Source organism: Camelus dromedarius, chromosome 32, assembly GCF_036321535.1.
Source record: "Camelus dromedarius isolate mCamDro1 chromosome 32, mCamDro1.pat, whole genome shotgun sequence".
Lineage (NCBI taxonomy): Eukaryota > Metazoa > Chordata > Mammalia > Artiodactyla > Camelidae > Camelus > Camelus dromedarius.
In genome coordinates this window covers 16,720,883-16,732,897 of record NC_087467.1, presented here as the reverse complement: position 1 = coordinate 16,732,897, position 12,015 = coordinate 16,720,883, and the positions used below count along the sequence as shown (strand labels likewise).

The window sequence follows — 12,015 nt, the reverse complement described above, 5'->3', positions numbered from 1 at the left end:
TTCTCAGCATTAGAGACGCGTTTGTTTTCCTTCTGTAGTTTTTTTTTTTTTTTCTTTCTTCGGATGTGCCTGTCGACCGGCGCTGACTGTTGGACCATAGAATCCATGTATTTTATAACCTGGTCACTTGAGAAAGTTGAAGTTTCTCGGGTCTCGTTATTCGAAGAGGTGACCAGATGTTGCAACCATCAAGCTGTGACAGGAAGCTCCCCTCCCGCTCCAGTGTCCTCCTGCCTGCTGAGCAGGCTTCCCTTTCCCGTTTCCTTTTTCCCCCTCTCTAATTTTTTTTCTTCAGAATCTATTCAAAGGCTGCTGCCAAAACTGTCTTCCTCTATTGTTGTTCTGATGACATCACTCCCTTCCTTAACTTAGTCTCCTGGTCCAAGTTTGCTTTCTTGCCTTCGGCCTCTGCTGCCTGCCCCCGCTCCCCCGCCACCCCCTCCCCCGCGGTCCTGCACTTCTCACCACTTCCACACGGGACAGTCATTCTCCATGTCCCAGCGCTGACGTAGCTATTCATCTTTACTTCTAACAAAGAAGGTATTTCCAAGTCTCTTCCAAACCAATCTCATTTATATTTTCATTACTCAAGCATATGTTAAGCACCTTCAGCATGCGTGGCATGATTCTAGGTACAAGAGGACAGATGAAATGAGTGAAAGATGTGGCCTCAAACTCGAAACTACCAGAAAGCCATCAAAGTTGGGGCTTTGGGAAACCAACTTTGGGAGTCAAATAGCAGGAGAAAATTATGCAATGATATCAAATAACTACAGCATTAGAGTGGCAGACATGGGGTCATTCTAATTATTTTATCATCTTGTCAAGATTATAATTTCAACAACAACAAAAGATTTGAATCTTAAACTGGTGTTAAGGATATGATGCCTGATTACAAAAAATTTCCATTGCATACCACATTCCTCTTAAAAAAAAGAAAAAACTTTTTTTTTTTTGGAGTGAGTTTAACACAGTAAACAGTATCACATCAACAGGGAAAGTATGTTACAGTAACAGAAAAAGATGGTTGTGTCAAACCTAAGACTCTAACTTTAATACGAGGAAAGCTATCATCTAGAATATATGACATTATTTAGTGAATCAAACTACCTTAAATAATACTCAAGAATACAAAGTTAGTTACTGTGATTATAATTTCCTGATATTGATGTGATATATAATGATCTACTTTACATTCATATTAAAATAAAATTTTGAGATTTTAGCATGGGATAAATACCACCCAATAATCACATGTATTGAAGGGAAAAATCACTTCTTAACTTGAAGATCTTGCTGATATTTTTGAGTTAGGAGAGTGGAGTTTCACCTAATGAGGTTTGGTGTATTCGAAGGCATCCTGAGTTCAAAGTTTCTAGCTTAGTCTGGCACACTAGTTTGAGTCTCTCTTCAGCGTCCTCACCTATAAAATGAGAAAAATGACGTCTATTTACCCAATCTTTAAGATTTTAAAAAATCAAATGTGACAGTCTATTTGAATAATTTGAAAAGTATAAAGTGTTATTCAATGTAAGGTATTATTATCATTATATTTATGCCACTGGGATTTTAAAATCTGATGCAAACAAATTATGTACTTTATTGATAGAGTCAACCAAAAGTTCATGTCATCCATAGCTGTTTATGGAAACTGTTCTAGACTCACAGGGTTTATAAGGCAGCATAATTAACAAACACTACATAAATGAAAATTCCTGCCTTCTGCTTTTATAACTTATCCCAATGTTTCATTCCGAGTTAGATTAGCATTTGTACATAAAAAATTATTCTCAAAATTTATATATTTTCAGGGTTGCAGAATTCGAATACCCTAAATTATTTTTTTCTAACACAACAATGTTAAGTATTCTTAAAATTTTTATCATATGCTTACTATGTATCAGGGATTATACAAGGAATTAAAGATAGAAATATAAATGAATGGTACCTACCATGGAAAAGAATCATTTCACTTGAGTGTTTAAAATTAAAAACATAACTTGGCATTTTAAAAGAATATTGATGTGATAGAATCAAAGAAGTGGTAGTGGTATGTCACATTCATTCAATTTCTATTAATATTTCTTATTAAACAGTAGCCGTCACTTGTTGAGTACCTACTGTGAGCCATGCACTGTACTCAGTGTTTCATGCTCTTATTTTATTTAATTCTCATGACAACAACTCTATGATGGAGGAACAATTAGTATTCCCAATGAATGGATAAAGATACTACCTCAACAAAAGGAACTTGTCTAAATACGTGTTTAGAACTAAATATGTAGACCATGATGTTTTAGTGGAATAGACTTGAGATATTCAACCGACCACATTACTTGTGGGTGATAAAGCTCTGTGATGGTTAACTTTATGTGTCAGCTTGCCTGGGCCATGTGGTGCCAAGATATTTGGTCAAACATGATTCTGGGCCATATCTGTGAGGGTATTTCTGGATGAGATTTAACATTAAATAAATCACCCTCCCTAGTTTGGGTGGGCCTCGTCCAATCAGTTGAAGGTCCGCATAGAACAAAAAGGCTGACCCTTCCTCAAGTAAGGGAGAAGTCCTCCTGCCCAGCTAACTTCAAACTGGAACACTGGCTTTTTCCTGTATTCAAACTAGAACTGAAAAATCTGCTCTTCCTGTTCTCAGGCCTTCAGACTGGGGTTGGAAGCACACCAGTGGGTCTCCAGCTTGCTGACTCACTGCAGGTCTTGGGACTTGTCAGCCTCTGGAACTGCATGAGCCAATCCCTTATAATTGGTCTCTCTCTCCGACAATACACACAGACACACACACATATCCTATTGGTTCTGTTTCTCCGGAGAACCTTGACTAATACAAGCTTCTTAAGGTCTGCTCAAGAAAATATGCAAAAAAAGACAAGGAGAAAGGAAAAACAACGATTCTGTAACATTTTATAGTTCATGTTGGAATAGAGTAAACACAAATGGTTTGTGCTAGCCACAACACACTGTCTAGTGGTGTGACCTTGAGAAATTCTCTTAGTCTATCTGAGACTCATTCATTCACTCATTTATCCATTCAACAAATTCTTGCAGAAAGCCTTTTCTGAGCCAGGCATGGAAAGTACTGTGTTAGCCCTGGAAATAACAGGGTGGATAAGATAAACGCCCCACCCTTAACAAATGAGAACATTTGATGGGAAAATTCGTGTTTAAAGTGAACAGTTGTAAATGTTGGAGCATGAGGCACCTTTATCTCCTGTGCTATTTGCACAAACCCTCTACTTTAGGCACTGGTAGCATCTTAACTAATGTGTCTAACACACATTTTGGGCTCTGAAACTCTGCCTAAGCCCTCATCATCCCTTTGAGGAATGCCTTTATGGAATTGTCTTTCCCGAGTATGCCCCACTACCTTTTCAAAGATCTTTTTAACTGCCTTCCCTACTTACATCTTCCTCTTCCTCCATATTCCCAAAGACTTTCTTTTCTATGCTTTTCATGAGCATGTATCAAATATGAGATATTATTCATCTTTGTATAGAATACTCTAATTGTTAAGCTTCTTTTTTTTTCAGTTGAAGTATGGTTGATTTACAATATCGTGTTAGGTTCTGGTGTACAGCATAGGGACTCAGTTATACATATATATACATATTTTTCCCATATTCTTTGTGTGTGTTTTTTCTTTTTTTTTATTGTTACCTAGAATCATCTTCAACGTGTACACTTCATATTCTTTTTCATTATAGGTTATTACAAGAGACTTCACCAATTTGCATGTCCTCCTTGCGCAGGGGCCATGGTAATCTCTGCATTTTTCCAGCTTTAGTATATGTGCTGCCGAAGTGAGCACTAGTTGTTAAGCTTCTAAAAGCAGAATATAATTGTATATTTCTTTGTTTCATTCAGCACAGTAAGCATTTCTTGAGTAGCAATAATGATTTTCTATTGTTGATTCAATAAGAGAAACTGGGAAATCATTTCAATGCCCTGATTTTTCATAAGCTACATGATGAAAGAAAACACTTGATCATGGAAATTTTACATTCAATATTATTGGTTTCCAAGTAGGGGGAAAAAAGACCAAATAAATTACAAACATAATCATTTGCTTATGTCATTATGGTAATAAGGAAATTAATCAGCATATGTCACTGAGATTAAATATCTTCTGTTCATGACAAATATCCAAAAGTAGTCCCTTATGTAAGGATCCTAATCTATAATCAATAATCAAATTCTAACTTTTGAAAAATGTCTAAGCCATATGCAATTTGCAGTTGAAAGTTATCAATATGTGGTTAAGGAACTGAGCTCTCTAAGGAAAAGGGCAGGGTAAAGAGCACCTTTTTAATTTGTGGAGGCAGGGGAGAAAAGCGACTATGAATCAGACTCAAATTAAAATAGTGATGCCACTTGTTATAACTGCACAAATGTGGACACATTAGCCTTGCTAAATCTTAGTTTCCTCATCTTGAGAATTCAATAGTTAGAATTTTATTCTCTAACTTTTTATTTGTTATAAATGGAAAAAGATAGTCATCAGAAAAGAATATTTCTGACTCTCTGGGGATTTTAACTTCATTAATACCTCAATTTATAGGATTATTGTGAGGGATTAAGTAAGTTATGTTGATGTAAAGTACCAGAAGTTTGCCTGGCACTTCATAATTGTGAAATAAATGGTGCCTGCTTTCAAAAATAAGTGGCGAAAAAGTTCATATGTGGCTAGACACACTGTGTTCTTCATAACGGTTCTACATTATTCCAACGTAGCTAAAATCTCTGTTAAATCTGTTCTTCCTATGCCTTGAAGCTTATAATCTGATTTTTCCAAAATAGGTTTTATAACTGTGAAGTTCACATCTCATTTTATGCTTTATACAAATGCTTTTTCTTTACATCACTTACCTTCTTTGTGGGATCATTATCTCAAGCATTCCTCCAAGAATAGGATTATAGTTGTTCGTTTTTTTTGTTGTTGTTGTTTTAAACTCAATCTGGGGTCTCCATTCCTCTTTAAGTTCCACGATGAATTTGCAAAATTCTATCTAAATAGCTACATTGTTCTTGTCCCAGTAGGCATTAGCTGTGAATTTAAATTTACCATTTCATAGTGAAGTATTAAAAAGGAAATGTGAAAAATATGTGTGTGACTGCAGATAAAAAGGAAATATTCAAGATTTGAGCTGAACCAAAGGTAAAAGAATAAAAGTCCCTGTGTTTAAACTAAATCTTCTAAACATTCTATATTAGTAAAACATAGATCCTGTAGCAGATGGAAGCTAAAAAATGGAAATGTCTGGGTTGATATATTACATTTATTACAAATAATCACAACAACAGAAAACACTACATCTATACTGTGTACAGAGGTGCATTGGGGGAGGGGCAACACTTCAGAGCCTGATGTGAGAAAAACTACAGGGGTTGGCTCGGAGAATCTGGGGTTTAACTCAAACTGAATCATTTAATACCAAGTTATTTTACTGAGTTTCAGTTTTTAAAAAGGGGAGTAATCTCACAGATTGTGAAGACAATTTAAGTGAGTTTAGCATAGAGATCAGGGCAAGTGCTTAGGAAAGAATGAACCCTCAACCAAATGATAGATTACAGTTTTTATTACCAAGAGACTGGAATCTCCTTGAGAAGCAAGGACTATGTCAAAATAATTCTGTGTTTGTTGACTTAGTAGAATAGAGAGTATGTGTGTGCGTCACAGAGCACAGCTAACATCAGAAAGGAAAAAGCGAGGAAGACAGAATTTGGCCTTTATTGCTGTTGTTTTAATTGCATCGACTTCAGTGCTTTGTCTAAATTCTGCTTCTTATTTCTCAGTCTTGTTATTGTTTGCCTTCCCTGGACGCTAATTAGAACAATTCTGACCTGAGGAAAACCACTAGACATTTTTGGGGCCAAATTCAACTGAACTAAAGTTGAAGAAATCTTCATATTAATAGAATGAAACAAAGGAACTATAGGAGTTTTATCTTTTCTTAAGGGAAGATTATTTATTGTAGAAAGATCTTTGTTTGTTTGTTCGTTTTTAAGTGAAAAGTTTCTGCTACTCAGCCAAAACCTCCGGAGGAGAGAGCTGATGGTCTGAACTGATGTGTTGGTATTCCTCCCCCACCCTTTTTAGTGATTTCTCAAATGAGGTTTACTAAATATCAAAGAAACTCCTATCATTTCTTTTTACCAATATTCACTACCAAAAGTACATAATTTTGTAATACCAAGTAGAGAAGGGCTACAGGATTGTAGGTCAGTTTTAAACTTTTAAAAATTTATTACCGGGATTCCAGATAGAATGATATCGTGGCTCTAAAATTAAGCTGCTTGTGCTCAGTTACCACTTCTAGCTATGTGTTTTTGCCTTAGTTATTAACTTTTCTTTCCCTCATTCTCTTTGCTTATAAAATGAGAAGGATTATAGTGATTATACTGCTTCATGGTTTACAGTGAGGATTGAGTTAATATATAAAGAGTTCAGAAGAGCTGCTGAGACACAGTAAGTGTTCAAAGAATGTTACCTACAAGCATTACAAGATCAAATAGAGATTTTGCTGCGACCAAATTGTAATGTGTAAATTGACGGAACTTTATAGAAGGAGGGGCATTACAAATCAGCTAACCTTTTTATTGTAATCCACAGTGAAAAAAATTTACATCATGATTTAGTATATACACATATAAACAAGAGTTTTGCAAAACATATAAATAAGAATTTTGCAAAATAATACTTTTTGTATATAGTACACTCAGATATTTGCTTCATTTTATTTTTTTAAGATGCCAGTTGCCATCCACTAAATTGATTTTGCCATTGAATGGCACATGAAAACCTGGGGGAAATGCCATTAGTTATGAAAAGTAAAGAATTCAAAATTTTAAAATAGAAAGAATGCTTACAAATTTATAAAGAAAAGACAATCACACCTAAATGCGAAGTTAGTAAAGGACAATTCACAAAAATAGAAATATGAACGGCCAATAAATTTGCACAAACTCTTCAAGAGAAATTTTTCTTTCTCCAAATGGATAGTTGTCCCAGTATCCTACTCTTCCCATTGGAAATTACATAAAAGTGTTTATTTTCTTGTATTTATTTACTTTGTATTTATTCCTTTGACCTATTCTGTGTAACATAAATGGTGTTGAATGTGCTAACTAACCTTATAGTGGTAATCATTTCACAATATGTAGGTGTATCGAATCATCACATTGTACACCTTAAATTTACACAATATTATGTGTCAAGTATACCTCAATAAATCTGGAGAAAAAAAGATTATAGTTATAGAATTCTGGGACCAGAATTTTCTTCTGAATCAAGATATAATTTACATACCATAGAATTCACCCTTTAAAGTGTACAGTTAATTCACTTATTTTTAGTATATTTACAAAGACGGCAACCTTTACCACTATCCAATTTCAGAATATTTTTATCACCTTTAAAGAAACCTCATACCCACTAGCAGTTGAACCAGAATTATTATTTACTCCCAGTCCAAACATCTTTCTACTGTCATAGCTTTATATAGATTTTCAAACTGATGATCTGGTAAGTAAAGTTTAATAAGTATTTACATGTCTAATTGACTAAATTTATCAAATACTTGCTAGGACTTTGCATAATTCTGTGCTGTTAACCATCTCAAGATTTTATACAAATTTCTGTATTCTTTGCTTTTATTTTATTTTGCTTTTTAATATCTACCAGATTCCTGAGGGTACATGGCAAAAACTTAGACACTAATCCTATGTACTCTAAACAGACTCAGGAAATGCCTTGTTCTTTGAACGTATAAATCACCATCACAAGGGAAATGAGACTGGTGATTTTTAAAGAGAATATGTGAGCCTTGGAGACTTTTACAAAAGGAGGAATTTTTTTTTTCTACTTCAAGTTTTTCAAATAAAATCCACAACTAGACAATGGGTCTTTAAGAGGTCTAAGGAGAATCTAAATATTTTCCTGAACAGAAGTTCAAATAAATTTTAAGAGAGCCTCATCATAATATAAACCAAAAATTCTAGTCTGGTTTTCAAAACATCCATCCTTGGTCTCCAGATCTGCATCTACTTTAACTTGTTGGAATTAATTTTACATAAGATAAGCATGGGTGTCAATTTTCTATTTAATGCCAAAATTACCAGGTGTCCAAAAAAAAAAAAAATCTCTGACGTTAGTCACATTTGGATTATTTAAATAGCACCCTCTTAAGTGTGAGTCATGTGTACTCTGATTCTTCACAGCATGGTTGTTTGAGTCTTCAGTAAACATGGTTTCAAGTATTCAAAAGGACATAGGCCCACAGAAATTAATGATCAGAACTCAGGGCTCAAAAATTTGAAATGGTTGTAGATTAATCCACTATAAAGCAATGAAAATGATGATAGTGACAATAAAACTAAAAGATAATTTTAAAAAATAGTGGCTGGCTCTTTTAAGCAAAACAAAAATTAAAAAAAAAATCAAATTAGTTATCAGCAGTAAAAACTGACTTTATTAGACTAATGAAAATGTCCAAAAGGAAATGATATATTTTAACATTCAGTTTGGTAGGATATTAATTCCTTTTTCTCTGAAAAAAAAAAAATCCACATAAAATCTTTGAAAATCTATTAATATTTACATTCATTGAATTTCAATGCAAAGAAAGTTTCCTGCCATTAATTTTCCAATTCTTAAAGTTAATAAAGTCATAAAATCTCTTTTAATACAGCATAAACTAAAATATAAAAGAATTTGTCAGGAGATAGCCTATGAATGTTTTATGAATGAATTAATTAGCTAGTTTTTTAAATATTAAGCAACTTTATCAAGTCTTGGGTTATTAGCTGCTTACTGACTCTAATCACTGAGTTACATTACCACGGAAGGCTTAACTACAATTACCTACTCTTGGCAGATAAAAATGTAAACCTTAACATTGATTTAACTTACTCACTTTGTATTTGGCAAGGTAATTATATGAGCTGTACATCTAGTCATTTTCAGATATTTGGTTCTTAGTCTGAAGACTATGGTTTGGGGGAGGTGTCATGGGAAGACTGACTTGATAGATGCCAAATACTAATCTCTAGAAAGTAATACTTAATTTATGTTTTTTTCTGAATTGAATTCATTGTTTTTAGGCTACTTTCATACATCTTTTTTAAGTTTGCCCCCAACTCTTAGGGATACAAGATTATACAGTAAAGAATTTCCTATGAATCTGCAGAATTCAACATTTCTTACTTATATTTCTAAATTATAAAGGCAGTTTACCAATTTTAATTATTTTAGAATTTGCAGAAATAAATGCTGTTTTACATGGTCATTGAAATGACATTTAAAAAATAATTTATTTTCTGCAATCACAATGACTTTCAGGAGAACAGGTTTTGAAGCATTTCCTCTTATTAGCTGTGTGGTGCTTAACCTCTCAAAGCTGGAGGAATCCAATCTGTAAATGGGAATAATATTAGCAGCCTCCAGGGCAATTACGGGGATTCAGTGAATGGTGCAGGTGAAGCACCTGGCATATGGTGAGCAGGCTCAACAAGAGAGAGCTGCTGTTGTTAGCGGTCCTGGTTTCTGTATTGCCAATCACATTAATTCATTCACATGACCTAAGACATTTCATCAAAGCATAGATCTTATGTTAGATATTTGTTGTGTATGTTATTCCCTTGGAAAGAAGAGCAATTAAGTAGCTATTTCAAGTACTCAAAAGCCCTCTTTATAAAGGAGTAAAAGAACCATAAATACACTTTGCAAAGGATTAAATGTATCATGGTTTACATCACATAATAAGATCTTGTCAGATTTTAATTGCTCAGACACAAATGCAAAAAATGATGATCTATACTACTGAAAATGCAAAAAGGCCAAGCTTAGAAAACATTAAAACAGGTTTTCAAAAACACAGATTTATTCTAAATGTATTTTTAAACTGCAACCACAATGTTAGCTTGCGAAATACCTAATAAAAAGTTCCGATTCCAATCCTTTACGTTTCATGATCAGATGTCAGTTAAGAGATAAGAGCGTGACTGATTTATAGTTTCTTTTCTAAACCTTTGATGTAGGTAAACATTCTAAACTTTAACTTATTGCCTTCAAGCAAAGTTATGTTCTACTTTTTATAACCCATTTGTAAAGATTTCCAGGAAGTAGCAATCTGGTAGCAATTTTAGTTGTGTTTAAACTCTATGTCAGAGACTCTGACTTATTATGACCACACATCAGCTTAATGTACCAGGCCAAACACTTGGTAATGGCTACAGGAATTGCAAGTATAGATCTTGGGAGGAAATTACAAGCCTATAGGTCAGAGATATCAAATGGGTTTCAACATCTAACATCAGTTTCAGGTGTTTGCTGCCTGCATCGTGTTGAGAAGGATTTTGAGGATGGAGTTAGGGCTCTGGGAGAAAGGGTGTGTGCTATGCTGTAATACTGAAAAGCAATGACAAGGGGTGGGGGTATAGCTCGGGAGAGTACTTGTGTGCTTGGTGTGCATGAGGTCCTGGGTTCAATCCCCAATGCCTCCGTTAAGGGAATAAACTGAAAAAAATAAAACCACAGACTGCCCTGGGCAGGCAGGCAGGAGGAGGAGGGACTGACTGCCAGCTCTGTTCTACTTTTGGGGTCTTACATGTGGCTCAAGGCAACTAGAGTTAGCCTTGGGGTCCTCCTGTCTCTTATTCTGGATTCTCACTGTGCATTTGCTCCATCCTCTTTCTGAAAACAAACCCTGCACCCTTTGCACACTCCCACTATGTGCAGGAGGCAGGAGGTGCTGGCTGCACAGAACTTGAGTTTACTGTCAGTAGAACAAGTAAGTAGAAGAAACTAACTAGTGGTTCTTATTTGCAAAGAACAGAGGTCTCTGCTTAATTCAAGCAGAGAGAGAATTTAACTTTGGAAGTCCAGAGAATGGACAGGAGGACTGGTGGAGGCTTAGGCAGGAACTTAGGAACCTGGGGCAGAGTCCAGGCACCACCATAGGGATGGTCCGCTCAGGTTGCAGGCACACCATCAGCACTGGACACTTGCTGCCTACTGCTTCCCCTATCCCTGGACACTCACCTTCTGCCCCTGAACTCTCAACTCCACCACACCACCCACCATGAATAACCTTTGAGCAGCAGCCTTCTTGTCACTCCCTCAAAATTCAAATTTCCAAGCCGGAGCCTGAGAGTAGTGATACCCAGATCAAAGGACTACACTCCTCTCCCACCTTTAAAACTCCACACAGAACATCTTCAAAGCCACTTCACCCCTTAAACTGGGATTTCAGAGTTGACTTTTTGAGGCTGAGAGTTTAGGACAACAAAAATATTATTTCCTTTTTATACAGAAGTTTAGAAAATCAACAGCTCAGGGAGTTTTATTTTCTAGTTAAAAAAGTTGAATATAAATTTACATGAAAATTTTAATGCTCAAGACAGTGGGCATCTGAAGTCTTAGTAGTTAAATAAACACCGTGTTATGTATATCTTTCTGTTAATGTAAATGCCTATGCCTGTCTTTGGTTCATTTAGTGAGCTGAAGAAAAATTTTTTTCAAGCCCTTATATGCATTTCCTGAGTTCCTAGAATACCAGAATACTGACACATTTGATTGTTCTATTTCGTATTTGTCGAAGATGATTCTGAATTTCGCTAAAAACCACAAAGGAAATCAACAGTCCCAACATTAACAGTTCTGATAACCCCACCAAAGAGGAAATGTGAAGAGGAAGTTAATCTAAGACTCTGAAAGGGCAGAAGTGATTTCAGCAGGAGAAACTCAATATTCAGCCCTGACACTGACTGACCCACATTTTTATCTCAGTTCCTTCTGGACCCTCTCCCTTCTCTTCAGCAACTGGCTACAAGGCCAGCAGGAAAGGTGCTTGGATTCAGAAGAGCAGGATTCTAGTTGTGGCTGCTCCACGTTCGTTCAGGGTGGCAGCCTCAGTGTCCACTGCTGTCAAACAGGACAGTAATACCTGTCCCAGTTCCTTGGCTGGGAAGCTGCCAGGATCGCTTAAGAATACACTGTCCCGA

General features: G+C 35.6%; 1 non-coding gene across 1 annotated transcript; it reads right to left on the bottom strand.

Annotated features, from left to right (window-relative positions):
• Nucleotides 1-3,719: 3,719 nt before the first annotated feature.
• Nucleotides 3,720-3,823, bottom strand: LOC116148843 (U6 spliceosomal RNA). Its single transcript, XR_004132441.1, has one exon. It is a non-coding gene; the product is annotated as a U6 spliceosomal RNA (small nuclear RNA).
• Between the last annotated feature and the right edge of the window lie 8,192 nt (nt 3,824-12,015).